At 48.3% G+C, this 13,189-nt stretch overlaps 1 protein-coding gene and 1 non-coding gene across 3 annotated transcripts in view; both read right to left on the bottom strand.

Moving 5' to 3' along the window:
• LOC119401689 (PH and SEC7 domain-containing protein) overlaps positions 1-13,189 on the bottom strand; it is a 279,260-nt gene that overhangs the window by 225,978 nt on the left and 40,093 nt on the right. The window lies entirely within an intron of this gene.
• Trnat-cgu (transfer RNA threonine (anticodon CGU)) lies at positions 4,471-4,544 on the bottom strand. Its single transcript has one exon. It is a non-coding gene; the product is annotated as a tRNA-Thr (tRNA).

The raw sequence follows: 13,189 nt of genomic DNA, 5'->3' as shown, positions 1-13,189 counted from the left end.
ACTCCGTTCGCAGCATGCAAGCACGTAATCCCCGCAACGCCCTCGACATGCAACTGGTTGAAGACGCGTCGCATAAATGCGCGAGTTGCCAGCGCCCGCTGCGCCGACTCAGGGTCCACATAACGTCCTGAATACAGATCGTCAGATATAAATCGAGGAATCGCGCAATCTTTTGAACCTGCGGGCGAATAAGGGAGGCACAGGAGCATTTGGTATTTGAAGCTATACATACAGATTTAGTTCGCAGCGTATATACGCGCCTACTGTAGCGTAAATCTTCCTGGTTCATCAATTTCAGGCCTATGTTGCACGTTTGCATGCAAACATTCTTATCCTAAGTATTAGTGAAATAAAAAAAAAAACATGCCTCTAAGCTTGCGTGATATGCAAGCACACTTATGTATACCTAGTGAAATTCCAAACAATGTAGTCCTAAGGTTCGAAAACAGGCGCACTCAACCACATTCACCACGTACATACAAAACTGCAACTATAGCAAACGAGCTTGAACGAACATATAGAAAATCAGACAAATATTCTCCGAAGCAAGCTCCTCTTATTAGCTCCTCTTAAAGATTCACACATTACAAAACGCACATTTCTCATGTACGCATAGCGCGTACCGCTCATCCGTTGACCGATGAAGGGAATTTTTTGAGGGCTCGCTTCTTTGACACAGCCTCAATGAAAACCAGCAGATTGCTGGTTTTCATTGACCAGGCATTTTAGCGGTGTGTCGAGCACGCAATTTCGTTCTTTCTTTTTTATGTTCATTTTAAGCGTTAACGCCAGAGTTAGCTCTTCAGCACTGCTCGCCCGAATATCCTATATAGGTCGTCGTCAGCTTCCGGTTTTACTTTAGACCAGCGGGTTTATACTGTGTAGACCTCAGCATAACACAGTGTGTCGCTCGCAAGAAATAAGGAGCGGCAAACCTAACTTTTACTCAACACTTAAACCGAATGCGACGTGATTAGTAACATTATCTTTTATAATAAGAGAGACTATAAACGACCACACCTTTAAGAACTGTATTTTAACACTATACTATCTGACTACCTCGGCTATAGCGTTGCTTCGAGGCCTCGTTCAACCGACTCCGACGAAGCTTTGTCCCGACCCGTTCAATTTCATTTCCGTTTTTGACGAAGAGCGCCGCTCGGGATTAGGTTTTTTTTTTTTTTTTCATCCCTTCTTTCACCGCGACGATAGGATGACCACTCTCGAAAGTCAACTTTATGATGGAGAACAAAAGCGACGTGTCTTTCCAATTTGTCAGCACCCATGCTACACGAGCTGGCCAGCCACAGGATCCATAATTCAGTCTTCCTTCGAGCAAGCGCCGAGCACAAAGGCAGAAGCTCCCCTGTCTAGAGGGAAGAATGGGGGAAGAACGAAAAGCCGGGACACCAGAACGCGCCGACACAGAAGCTCATTTTCTAGCGCCCGTGCTACCGAATCATAGGGCACAAGCAGCACAAAGAAGGTGTATAGATTATTTATGTCTCTTTTCCGCGTACGCTATATACTACAGAGCGGCGAACACCCCAAATGTGCGCCTTCTCACATTACTATTTCACCTGCTACACAGCGCTTGCGATGCGGTTAGGAGCAATGTTCTTATTCTTTTTACTGCCGTCTCTCCGCTGGCATTACTTTTTCAAACGAATCCACTCGCTTTGTAGTGATTGGTGAAAAGTATACGTTTGACCACGAACGTGAAATCAGGCGGGATATTTCTTTTGAATGCTGCGCCACTGATTTTGGCACAAGCAAGAGAGTGTGTGTGTGTGTGTGTGTGTGTGTGTGTGTGTGTGTGTGTGTGTGTGTGTGTGTGTGTGTGTGTGTGTGTGTGTGTGTGTGTGTGTGTGTGTGTGTGTGTGTGTGTGTGTGTGTGTGCGCGTGCGCGTGCGCGCGCGCGCGTGCGTGCGCGCGCGCGCTACGGCAGCTTTCTGGAAGAAAGTCCGCAGATTCAGTCGTACGCACATATACGCCATTTGGTACGCAGTGATTTTCATTCAGCTAAAACTTCAGCGATTATTTTATTTAGCCTTCGATGCGTTCTTTCTGCAGATCGGCGTTGTGTCTCATAATCACATCGGAACTTTGCACGCCAAACCCCCGAAATTAATTGAATTAGCGGGTGCACGGTTCTTCGGCTCTACCGAGGTTCTTTCATAAAAAAAGGTGCTTGAAATTTTATTTGTGTTTGTAAATGTACGATAACCGCTAGAAAAGTTCAACATCCTTTATTCAACGGGCGTTGAATAAAGGATGTTGGTGTTTTCCCTACTATAACTAGTGCCATGAAAATAAGAAGTTTATATATGCTAAACATTTGGCCCCTTCCTCGGACAAATGATCTTTTCGTTGTCCGGGCTCAAAATTAGCAAGTGCGTTTCAATTGTTCACGAACCATGAATATGGCCTGCATGATATCAACTGCATGCCAATCGCGCTGACACACAGGAGCTCGCACTTCCCGACAAAAAGGCAAAAAAAAAAATGATGGAAGGGTGGGGAACAGGTTATAAGGCATCTGTCACGGGGCAGGGCATAATCGTACACAATAGCGCAGCGAGCGCAGAGCGCTGCCAATCAATGCGCACCACACTGAAAGGGGGTGATCAAAGAATCAGCAACGGGTCATGAATAAAGGGGTTCACAGGGCGATTGTGATTTTCCTGACAGCATACTCAAAGGCAAGCCGGCGACGAAAAAGAGACCACAACACGGCTTTCCATTCCGCCCTGCTTTCGTAAAGCAAGGCGGCCGGCCGCCCCACTGTTACCGCCATACCGCCGGCGATTGCTCTCGAGCTGCAGGCTCCAGAGGCCGTAATCACTGCCCGTCTATACCCGCCTAGCCTGATTTCTCAAACTTCTACGTAGCAGAGCAAGTCATGGATTACACACTGGAGGCGGACAAAATGGACAAAAAAAAAAAAAAGAAGCTGGCTCTCTTAGGCAAACGGGGACAGCTTTGATACAGCGGAATAATGGAAGCCAAAATTTCGCCGCCTTCACATCACACCGTTCTCACGCCTCCGGAACGCAATGCGCGCGCGATTTCCTATATAAAGTGCAGCTGGCGCATCACGATCGTTAAGGTGCCCGGCGAGCGTTCAATGAAAACTGCATAAAACCAAAAGAAGTTGTCGAGGAGAATATGCGTGCTGCTCAAGTTTGCGCGTGCAGCATCGCACTGAACACACGTCAGTCACGATTCGTCTTACGACATGCTGTAGCTCGCAGCAAAGTTTTCGAAACAGCTATAAGCTTGGTGAGCTTTCTCGGATTTAGCGCAGACGGTGGCTCGCGCCAGCGTCTTCCAAGCTTCCATTTTATATGCGCTGCTGCTGTTTCTTTTTTTTTTTTTCCTTTCTCGACTTGCAAGCGCCTTGCAAACTTCGCTTGGTTAATCCGCTCGGCGTCATCTCTCGAAGTGAATTTTCTGCAAACTTCAGACAGGCCGTCACTCTTGGACACATATGTGCGAGTAATAAGGCAGACAAAGCAAACACCAGCATCTCGCCTCACTGCCCGCCCCTGTATAAGCACTGTATAGCGAACATCTTGAGCTACGTACGGTTAAAAAAGAAAAAGAAAGACAAGCATATTCTGCTTTGACCTCCACAGAAGTGCCCGGCCCGTAAACCCACACGTTAGGAGCCAGGGTAGAGATGAAAGAAAGCGCAACGGAGCGGCGGGAGGCATTTCACACCCACACGGGATCGCGAAGGGCAGCAGCAGAGCAGAATGTAAAGTGATTTTTCTCGATCGTTCCGCACGCATTCGCACCCCTGCCCTCCTGTATGACAGCCTCCTCTGCACTCTCCCAATGCAACCGCGAGTGATGAGGAGCGGGCAAGGGACGTTTGCCACGAGCCCGCGCGAGCCATTCCCGCCCCAAACCCGATGTAGATATTCCCGCCGGATGTGCGGCGTCACGTGCGTGACCGACGCCCCAGCGAGGCTCCGCCAGGCGCGTGCACCCACGCAAGTCGCGCGCAGCAGTCGTTCCCTCCTCGGAAGCCCAGGAACGACGCTGTGGGGCACGGCGCGCCTTTCGAGCACTCGCCCCACGGCAGCCAGGCTGGGCACAGCGAGTGCTGCAAACGCCTCGACATCGTGCTCACTCGGTAGGGGCGGCGCAAGCGCACACAGGAGGAGAATAGACGCAGCGAAGTGTCTTACCGCTCCGAAAATCGCCGCGGCGAGGTGTTGCTTCACTTGGCAGATGTACCTTCTCACGCAATCGAACGACGCGTGACACACGCACACACATTATATATATGAAGGAAGGAAGAGAATTTCCGAAGGCTCGTTTCTGTGTTTGACACAACCTTAATGAAAACCAGCAGATAATGAAGCCAAGGAAGGTATAGGGGACGTTAATTGTACTTCTTAAAGTGTAGTGTAATAAATGTGATACAGATGTGAAGAAAGTAAAGTGGACGAAAAAACAACTTGCCGCCGGCAGGGACCGAACCTGCGACCTTCGGATTACGCGCCCGATGCTCTTACCAACTGAGCCACAGCGGCGGTCGCACCCCCGTCCACTTATCGGGTATTTATGTGCATGCAAACCTTGGGAGTGTTCGTCAGCGCCGCTCGTAGCGATGAAGGCGAGTGTGGAACACTCTTTGTGCCAGATGGCGTCACGTAGCACGCGAACCTTTAACGAGCGGACAGCTGACCAATAAGCCCTCGAATACTACCTGAAGGCATCGACTCTGCCGGAAAGACATCCTCGCTTTGAATGAACGAAATTATATATATCTGCGCGATTTAGGTTCCCTTAACGTTCCGCAAGAATGTTATTCGCATGAAAAATAACGAAGCATGCCTTTTTTTTTTTTTCGCACAGTTTTCCAGCAGAAACGACATACCTATATCAGCGCGGACGAAATGAACGTGTTGCGAGAGAACTGTAATCTACAAAGGCCATTGATGTTAAACAGACTGCACCTCGTTATCATGGCGTACACCTCCCGAGAACACGATTCTGCAACGCCACTGATGCGAATTCGCTAATTTCACCGCTGAGAAACGCCGGATTTTTGAGCAGCGTTAACAAAGCCGACCCTGCAGACAGAAGGCGGCGGACTCGCACTACGAAAACCCTGCGTACACGGACTACAGGCACGCACGGGAAGGAGTGCAGGAGATTCCTAAGCGCGGTAATATAACGGGTAATTCAAAGTCTCCCCCACCCATTCCCCCTTACTGGCCTGCCACTCGCCTTCCCTCGCTCGCGCAACAAAACGCGGGATGCCATTTCTGGCTGCGGTAGCGACGTCCGTCCCTGGGCGCGGGCACGTGGCCACAGCCGAACGAGGAAAAGCCGCTCGACCATCCATCAAGAAGCGGGGGAAGCGCACGCCGGCAGCAGCCAGCCCGAGAAGACGCGCTCCCCGGTTGCTCCTGCCGCGACCGTACAGACAACAGCTGAGCCCGAGCCACACAGTGCGCGGCTGCCGCCGTCTCTGCTCCGGTGCATCGAACGCGCTCGTCACGCTAAGTACGCCAGAAGACGACACCGCGCTGACAGAAAGAGGAGTCAAACGAGAACACGATGCGCATACCTACCGCGGCAGCCCCAAGCATGAACAAACAAAAACAAAACGGCACAGCCACAGAGCATATCCACCCTGCTGCACGCTCCATAGCTTCAATCACACAGACGCCTTCTTTGACAGCAGTGTCTGCATCCACGAAAAATACGGCAGCAGCCAAGATTCGCCAACAGTTATTAAATTAATCGTACACACTTCCATGGGTTACTTCTACGGAAAAATTATCTCCCCTATAACGCCACGCGACAGAATGGCGGTGTTGCAGTGGCAAAATGCAATCTTCCTTCTGAGCAGCTGCAATGCATTTCGTAACAGCCTTCACTTTCCAACGTGTCTTGACAGGCTCTCCGTGCTCCACCGACTACGAGGCCAATGCATATATGAAACCTCACGCCTGAATATGTCAACTGATGCGCCGACATGACCGGTAACTAGACAGCACATCATTTTCATAAATCATTCACGTCTGCGGCACCATACGATTTCGCTTAAAAGAAAGTGATACCTAACATCTTTCAATTAAACGAACTCTCTCCTATACTGAAAGCCCTTTTAAAAAAAAAGACTACTGCGACTTTGATTTGCCACGGAGGGCGGCCCGCTCTTCCGCCCTGATTCATGTGGTCGTGAGCAGGCTGCGACAACAAGAGTGCCTAACTGCTGAAATATACTTTGCCAAAATATCTGCAACAGAGTTTAAACGATACCAGTCAATCGACCCGACACAGGTCATGAAAGCAGGAGGCGCACACATCTGATAACGGCGATCATGCACACGAATGCCATGTGACGCGTCCCGGCGCTTTCCGCGCATTTATACTCGCAAAGAATTATGACAACAGGCGGTATATTCTTGATGTTATCAGCTTTTAAACGCAATATACTTTAAAAGAAAATGAAAGGCAGCAAGAAGCGAACAAAAGCCTGCAGAAGTACGTCACGCAAAGGCAAACATCGTCCGTATATACCCGCCATCGCACTTGGTCATACCCATAAAAGATGTGAAAAAATTCATGAACACGGGGTGTCAACACGGGATGTCAAGGTTGCAACTGCAACTGCTTTGCAGCTGCAGTTGCAACCTTGAAGAAGACAAGTCCGCTTGTCGAAACGTCGGCTCCAGCGACATTCCGTGTTCACGAATTTTTCATCGCTTCAAGCTTTCTTCTGCCCCTGAACTTCGACGAAAGAAGATGCACAGATATACGCGACAAAGCGGACGGGAGGTTAAGCATCGGACGCGTTATTCGAAGGTTGCCGGTAATTCGGTCCCTGCCGACGGCAAGGTGTCTTTCCGTCCACTTTAATTTCTTCACACTTACAGCATTATTACTACAAATAACGTCCCCTATACTTTCTTTGTTGGCTTTATTATCTGCTGGTTCTAATTAACGTTGTGTCTAACAAGTGATCAAACACGCGTTCGCTTTAGCTATACATGTATGGAGCACCACAAGGAGACTATGTACTATGCTACGTTACATTTCTTGGACAACAAGAAGAAATATATATTTGCTATAGTATATTTGCGACTACATGCTACGCTACATGGGCAACAACGGTGGACGCATTTCTCTGTCGCAGCGGTATAGTTATACGAGAGACGCCATTAATTGAAACACACAAAAGGCAATTACAAAATGCCTGTTCACTCATTACATATAGCCAATAAGGCATGCTGCCCGGCTGCTGCTTCGTTTAACACCCTTCCCTTACAAAGTCCTCGAACAATATTTCCTAAAGAATGTAGTGCGAATTTCCGAATGGCCGCCAGCTATTCGTCCCCCAAATGCTGATGAGCAGAGAGCCCAAGTGGTCGCGAGGAGGCCGCAGAAAACGAGCTATATCCGCTAGCTAGTGCCAAATAAAGTGCTAGTCAGACGGAATACGCTGCTCTAATTCGCAAGCAGTGGAACGGTTAGTCATCACGCCTTTGTAAAACTTGCGCTTCCCGAACAGTGCACTTTTATTACAGTAAATTGAGGGAACGCGTTGCTAAAATACCTCCCTCTTTAACGTATTCAAAATTAAGGACATAATGGCACATTATCTTCTCTACGTAAATACATCTTACCATCGCGCCCCATTTATAATTGCAGATGAGATGAGCGAAAAAGGAAAGTCATTCGTAGTGAAAACTATACTAAAAGGATACCAAATATACTGAAACACTGCAGCATATATACAAGTTGCGGTGCTCGCACGGGCGAGCACCTCAACTTCCTGCCCACAGAGCTTCGCCAACCCAATATAACAGCGCCAGATGCAGTTCCCTGTGATCACATAAACGAGGTGGCGACGATATACGCAAGTATATGCGTGAAGTGTATATCACACCATTTCGTGCCTTCTTACAGCGCCAGTTTAGACACGTCAGAGGGACCATTTCGCACACGAAGAGCGTCAGTCGAGAGTACAGGAGAAAGGTTTCAAGACCGCTAATGGAATATGCAAGACCACCACTACACAAAAAGCAAGCTATATATGCACGTGCGTGCGTGCGTGCGTGCGTGCGTGCGTGCGTGCGTGCGTGCGTGCGTGCGTGCGTGCGTGTACTTGCACATGCATGTGAAGCGCCGAGTTAACTCAGGACGGCGCTGGTCAGGAGCGCGTACGTCTACACGACAGCACTACAGCAAGATCAGAAGAGGCCTAGCGGATTTTAAGCAGCCTCTTAGTGCTTACTGAGCCCATGATGGAACCACCAGGTGAAGTATAAGGAACTATAATGTTCGAAAAAGAGCTCTGTACAGGCGCTGCCGCGTTGCAGCGCTCGAACATTTACCCTTCGCCAACGAACAGCAGCTAGCACGCTCCCGCTAAGTGCTGGTCCATTTCATGCTGCCTCATTGCAGGCGGAGAGATCAGAAGGGTACGCGCGAATAACATTAGAATTTTTCTCCACCTCACAAGAAAAATTGCAGGCACCCAGCAGAGTCATCGTTACCATAATCTCAAGCAGTATACATATTGTATACCTGACGGATAACTAGACCAGTACACATTAAACACCACACGTTACATCCGCTTCCGTTTATATGTATTTTCAGCTTGCTCAAATTACAACGCATTTTTTTTCGCGCACGTGGAAGCGCTGAGAACATACACGGGCGGCAAAAAATAAAAAAAAAAATAAATAAATAAATAAATAAATAAATAAATAAATAAATAAATAAATAAATAAATAAATAAATAAAAGAACTGCAATTCAGAGTAGCCTTATATATGGATGTGCATATATTTTATGCCCACCATTGATTACACGCGAACACGAACGGGGGAAGACATTATCTAGAGTGCTGGGACATGCGTGGAGAAAACGTTCATAGAGCCATCCTGCTCTATTCCCGTTCACGATATTGAAATCCGACAACGAAGCTAAGAAAAACTGAAAACAAAGAAAACCTAAACTACACGTGCAAGATAACAATCAGCTTTTTTCAATCTTTCCAAACGTCGAGGAAGGGACTTGTGACATCCACTAATCCCTATGGGAACAACCCTCAATTGATGCGCTGCTCGGGCGGATTAAGCCCACGCATTCACGGGCGCCATTTGAAGGCGCAGACTGATTCAGGTGACACTACAGCACACAGGCAATAGTGACACTTGTGCGCCTAATGTCGAAACGACGTGAAAGAGATTACGAACTCTTGTGGTGCGATCTTGTACGCATTCCAAATAAACACGGAGGCGTGGCATTACATCCAACCGCACGTGAATGGCCCATTTGAACCGCGACAGACGTCACGGCTCTGCATTGACCAATCGCGTGCGGTCACGTGCGGCTGGATGTACTGCCACGCCTCCGTGTTTATTTTGTAACAAGATCGCACCACTGATACGATGACTCCGGTTTAACAAAATGTGACAAGTGTCCGAAAAAGAAAAAAAGAAGAACGTCGCCTAAACAGCCACGCCAGTTAACCCAAAGCTCCGGTCCTCACTTCAAGCAACAAATCGCGGCTTTGTAATATATAGCTTGTAACCACTACCGTTAATTACTCCCCAATTTGCAGACAGCGAAGCCTCTTCTCGCTCCGGTGACACGCGCCGAACTCATCCGGAGTCCTCGGTGGTGAGTGAATACAGTAGACGACGCGAGTTGGAAGCGTCAGGGACTACGGAACCGCGCAACACCCCTCGTTTAATCGAGTAGGAAGAAGAGCGAAAAACAATGAGCGGAAGCGCACTGTACGTGGGCCGCACGCGCACATGTGTACACGCCCGTGTGCAGCAAGCGCGGGAGACGACCGTTAACACGGTGGGCGTAGCGAGTCTCGCACGTGAGCCAGCGCGATAATATCGCGACGAAAAGGCGTCCCAGAGCGTTCACCCCGCGGCTGTTGGCGTCAATTACAAGAAGCCGACGCCACGGGGGATGAGAGAGGGGGACAACGAAATCGCCCGCTGCTTATACTGCGATAGCGGCCGAGACCTGCGACGACCGAACAAGAGCAAACGCAACGCACGAGCACACTGCAGGAGGTCATGCGGAGCCTGCTTAACAACGTGGACACAACTGCTTATCTCTAGCGCCTCGTCACTCCCACGTCGCGCTTCTAGCGCCACGAAAAGCACCTTTAACAACAATAAATATTTCCCCTTATGTTGCAACGGTTCCGAATGCGGACGATATATGTATAGCTGCACGTATAGATGAATAAATGGGTGGAATTTACCGAGTGGACATGGCGCCACCACGGGCTCGCCCTTCTTACATTTCTGCGGCGTTCACTCTCTGCCACTGATAATCCGCCGTTGATGCCATCCAATCATAATGCGAACTTTCAGCGCCCTAAAGCAAAGTGATCTTTTGACTCTGCCTTCTTACAGCGCTTAGGCATCCCGATCACGCGACTCTGTTTTACTGTACGCCCTTCGCTGCAGCATCGTTCGCTAATCGTCTACGATATCAAATATCTGGAACATTGGCGTAGCCAGGAGACTGGGGGATGTGTGAATTCCCATTAATTAACACTTGATTATTCTTATGCACAAATTATCACTTCTAATACATGCCCTCACTACATTAAGTATTACAACACTGCATTCAGTATTACTATACATTAATACTGAGCACACCAGATAACAGAAAGATAGAGCGTGCGCGTTATGAACTTATTTTCAAACGCGCACTCCTTCACGAGCTTAGTGGCAGTTTTCGAATTAACTTATTCATGAATGCCTTCTACGCACCAAGAAGGTGGATACGCAGCAACATGCTGAAAAACGATGCACTTCAACTCAGCACCATCAAAATTCAAGATGTACAACGCGGGAAACGATACTACGGTTCCGTTTTCACTGCGCACCGTTAAAATCGTGACCTACATGACATTTCGTCTCAATGAGCTATACAACTGTGAGCAGCTAAGCGAAGCTTAGCAGAAATCTGATGAGAAAACAAAACACGCGTCGGAAGCGCTATCTCACCGCATTTAGCGAGCAACAGCAACAAGAGGCACGATGTTGTACTTACTATATAGGACGTATCTAAAGCAATCCTGCAAATTTATTGAAATCAAGAATGATGTGGGTCTTTACTACGACTGAGGAAACCCTTAGTTCTGTCTTGGATTCGATGACATCGTTAGGAGCCGTGTCAGATGTTACGCAGGTAATTGTCGTTGGACAGTGGTATTAAATGCCATTTATTATCATTTTCCAGGAAGGTACTTCTAGTCTTCTCAATTTAAGCTCTTGTCATGACTTAAAAATACGAATCGATAGGCCGGCCTAGATTTCACTATTCTGTACCGAACTTTACAAGTATGGATGTGACCTTCGCACACAGCGCTTACGCTGCCTTCGCTTGCCGTAGTTTGCAACTGGTGTAGCGCGAATTATACAGTCGTGGTTATTATTAGCTGCAACACGGTTAACGTGGTAAAAGGGGCCCCTACACGGCTCCAGGGCGGCATCGACACAGAGAATAAAATTTTTTAAAATAAATACCAGTAACTGGAACGGTGTCTATATACAGTTCTTGAATTCTTAGCATGTGACACTGCCGTTCAGTAATGAAGCCCTTTCGACCAAAAGCAGTGTTGCAGCTACCGAAGGAGTCTGTAACGGTGCCACCATTTCGTCAAACGAGACCAAAAAAGTTAACGGTCAAGTGTTCGCGTCCTACATTACGCGGATAGTCACACGCGGCCTGCTGCAGCGAGGGGACAAGCCGCGCTGCACACAATGCATGAAATCTCTCCCCAACCTACAAGACAACCTTACCAGAATAACCTTACCAGAAGATACGCCGGAATCGGGTGCAGATGTGAAGAGCTAAGTCAGGAATGTGGATCTATGCGCAGGAAACAGAACGGCTTCTTCGTGGCCGAAATTTCGAGCCATTATTGTTGGAAACAGCAAATAATGGCAGCCATCACTTGAACGACCGCGATTTTGCAGTAATGTAATTTTCTGCGAACGTCGGTTTTGCGCGACTACATATCCTTGACGCATGCCCCTCTTATCAGCTGCAGTCAGAGGACTTACGCATTAGCATGCACGTCGCTATTTCTCCCGGCAAGAATAACAGTAATAGGGGAAAAAATCCAGCCGCAGCACAGCCACCGTTCACACTATCAGCGCATCTCTGAAGACTGCACACACTTAACACCAAACATTTGCAGACGCTTAGAACTGAAATGCATTCGAAAGTATACCGGGTAAAGCTGACGCCGGTAGAATCTCCCCTGAGGAGAGAAAGAAAGACAAACAAAACAGGCCACTATGCGAGAGTGCGTCACTGACGACGAGGCAGAAGCGAGCAAACTAGCAGATACGCTGAAGTATATATGGAGAATTCGCAAACAGTGATGACTCAAGTATTTTGCTTTGCAACGTAAGTATATTCGGCCAGTTCCCTATCCGAGATCACGCACACTACTAAAAAAAAGTACACGTGCTGGTCAGATAGGCGAATCGCAGAGGAATGCGGAGATAATAAATTTTGAAACCATATTGACTCGCAGACAGCACGCAAATAGAGATTCGTAATGAAGACACAGTGGACGTGGGAAGAGGACAGGCAAAAGAAGTCACGAACAACCAATACAGTGCTCATGGTGAAATCCACAGCACAATATATTTACTGATTTTAACTGGGTTTCAGAACAAAATAAGCGCATCTCCGCGTTATTCGAAGTTGGTGGGTGCGGCTCCCACCGACTGAAAGAATGCTTTTTCGTGCGGCGCAACCATTTTTTGGAGAGTACATGTCTTTTTTCGGCTTTAGTGGTCACACGAGTGGTAGTATTCTTTTCTGTCATGTGGTTAACATTCAGTTGCGAGTCAGCGCAGTGGTTTGTCCCCTTTCCTCCGCGTCGTGGTTGCGCTGTGTCAATATTTTCAAGAACGACAAGGAAACTTTAAGAAGGTAGCCAAAACACCTGGGACACTTAGCGCTGAATGACCCGCCTGTAACATGGCGCCGACCATCGATTTCTTCATCTAAAAAATAAGTGCGTGTGCAGCCTACCATACGCGCATAGTGACCACTCGTCGATGACGCAAAGTCGCAACCCGCGGAGAGCTACGAAGCCACACAAGCGGCTGAGCCCGGCCGTTACAGCGAGGCGCGCGCAAGGAGAAGCCATGTGGCGCCGC

Source organism: Rhipicephalus sanguineus, chromosome 1 (genome assembly GCF_013339695.2).
Source record: "Rhipicephalus sanguineus isolate Rsan-2018 chromosome 1, BIME_Rsan_1.4, whole genome shotgun sequence".
Taxonomy (NCBI): domain Eukaryota; kingdom Metazoa; phylum Arthropoda; class Arachnida; order Ixodida; family Ixodidae; genus Rhipicephalus; species Rhipicephalus sanguineus.
Note: the sequence above shows the minus strand (reverse complement) of the source record. Positions and strands in the feature narration are given on the sequence as shown.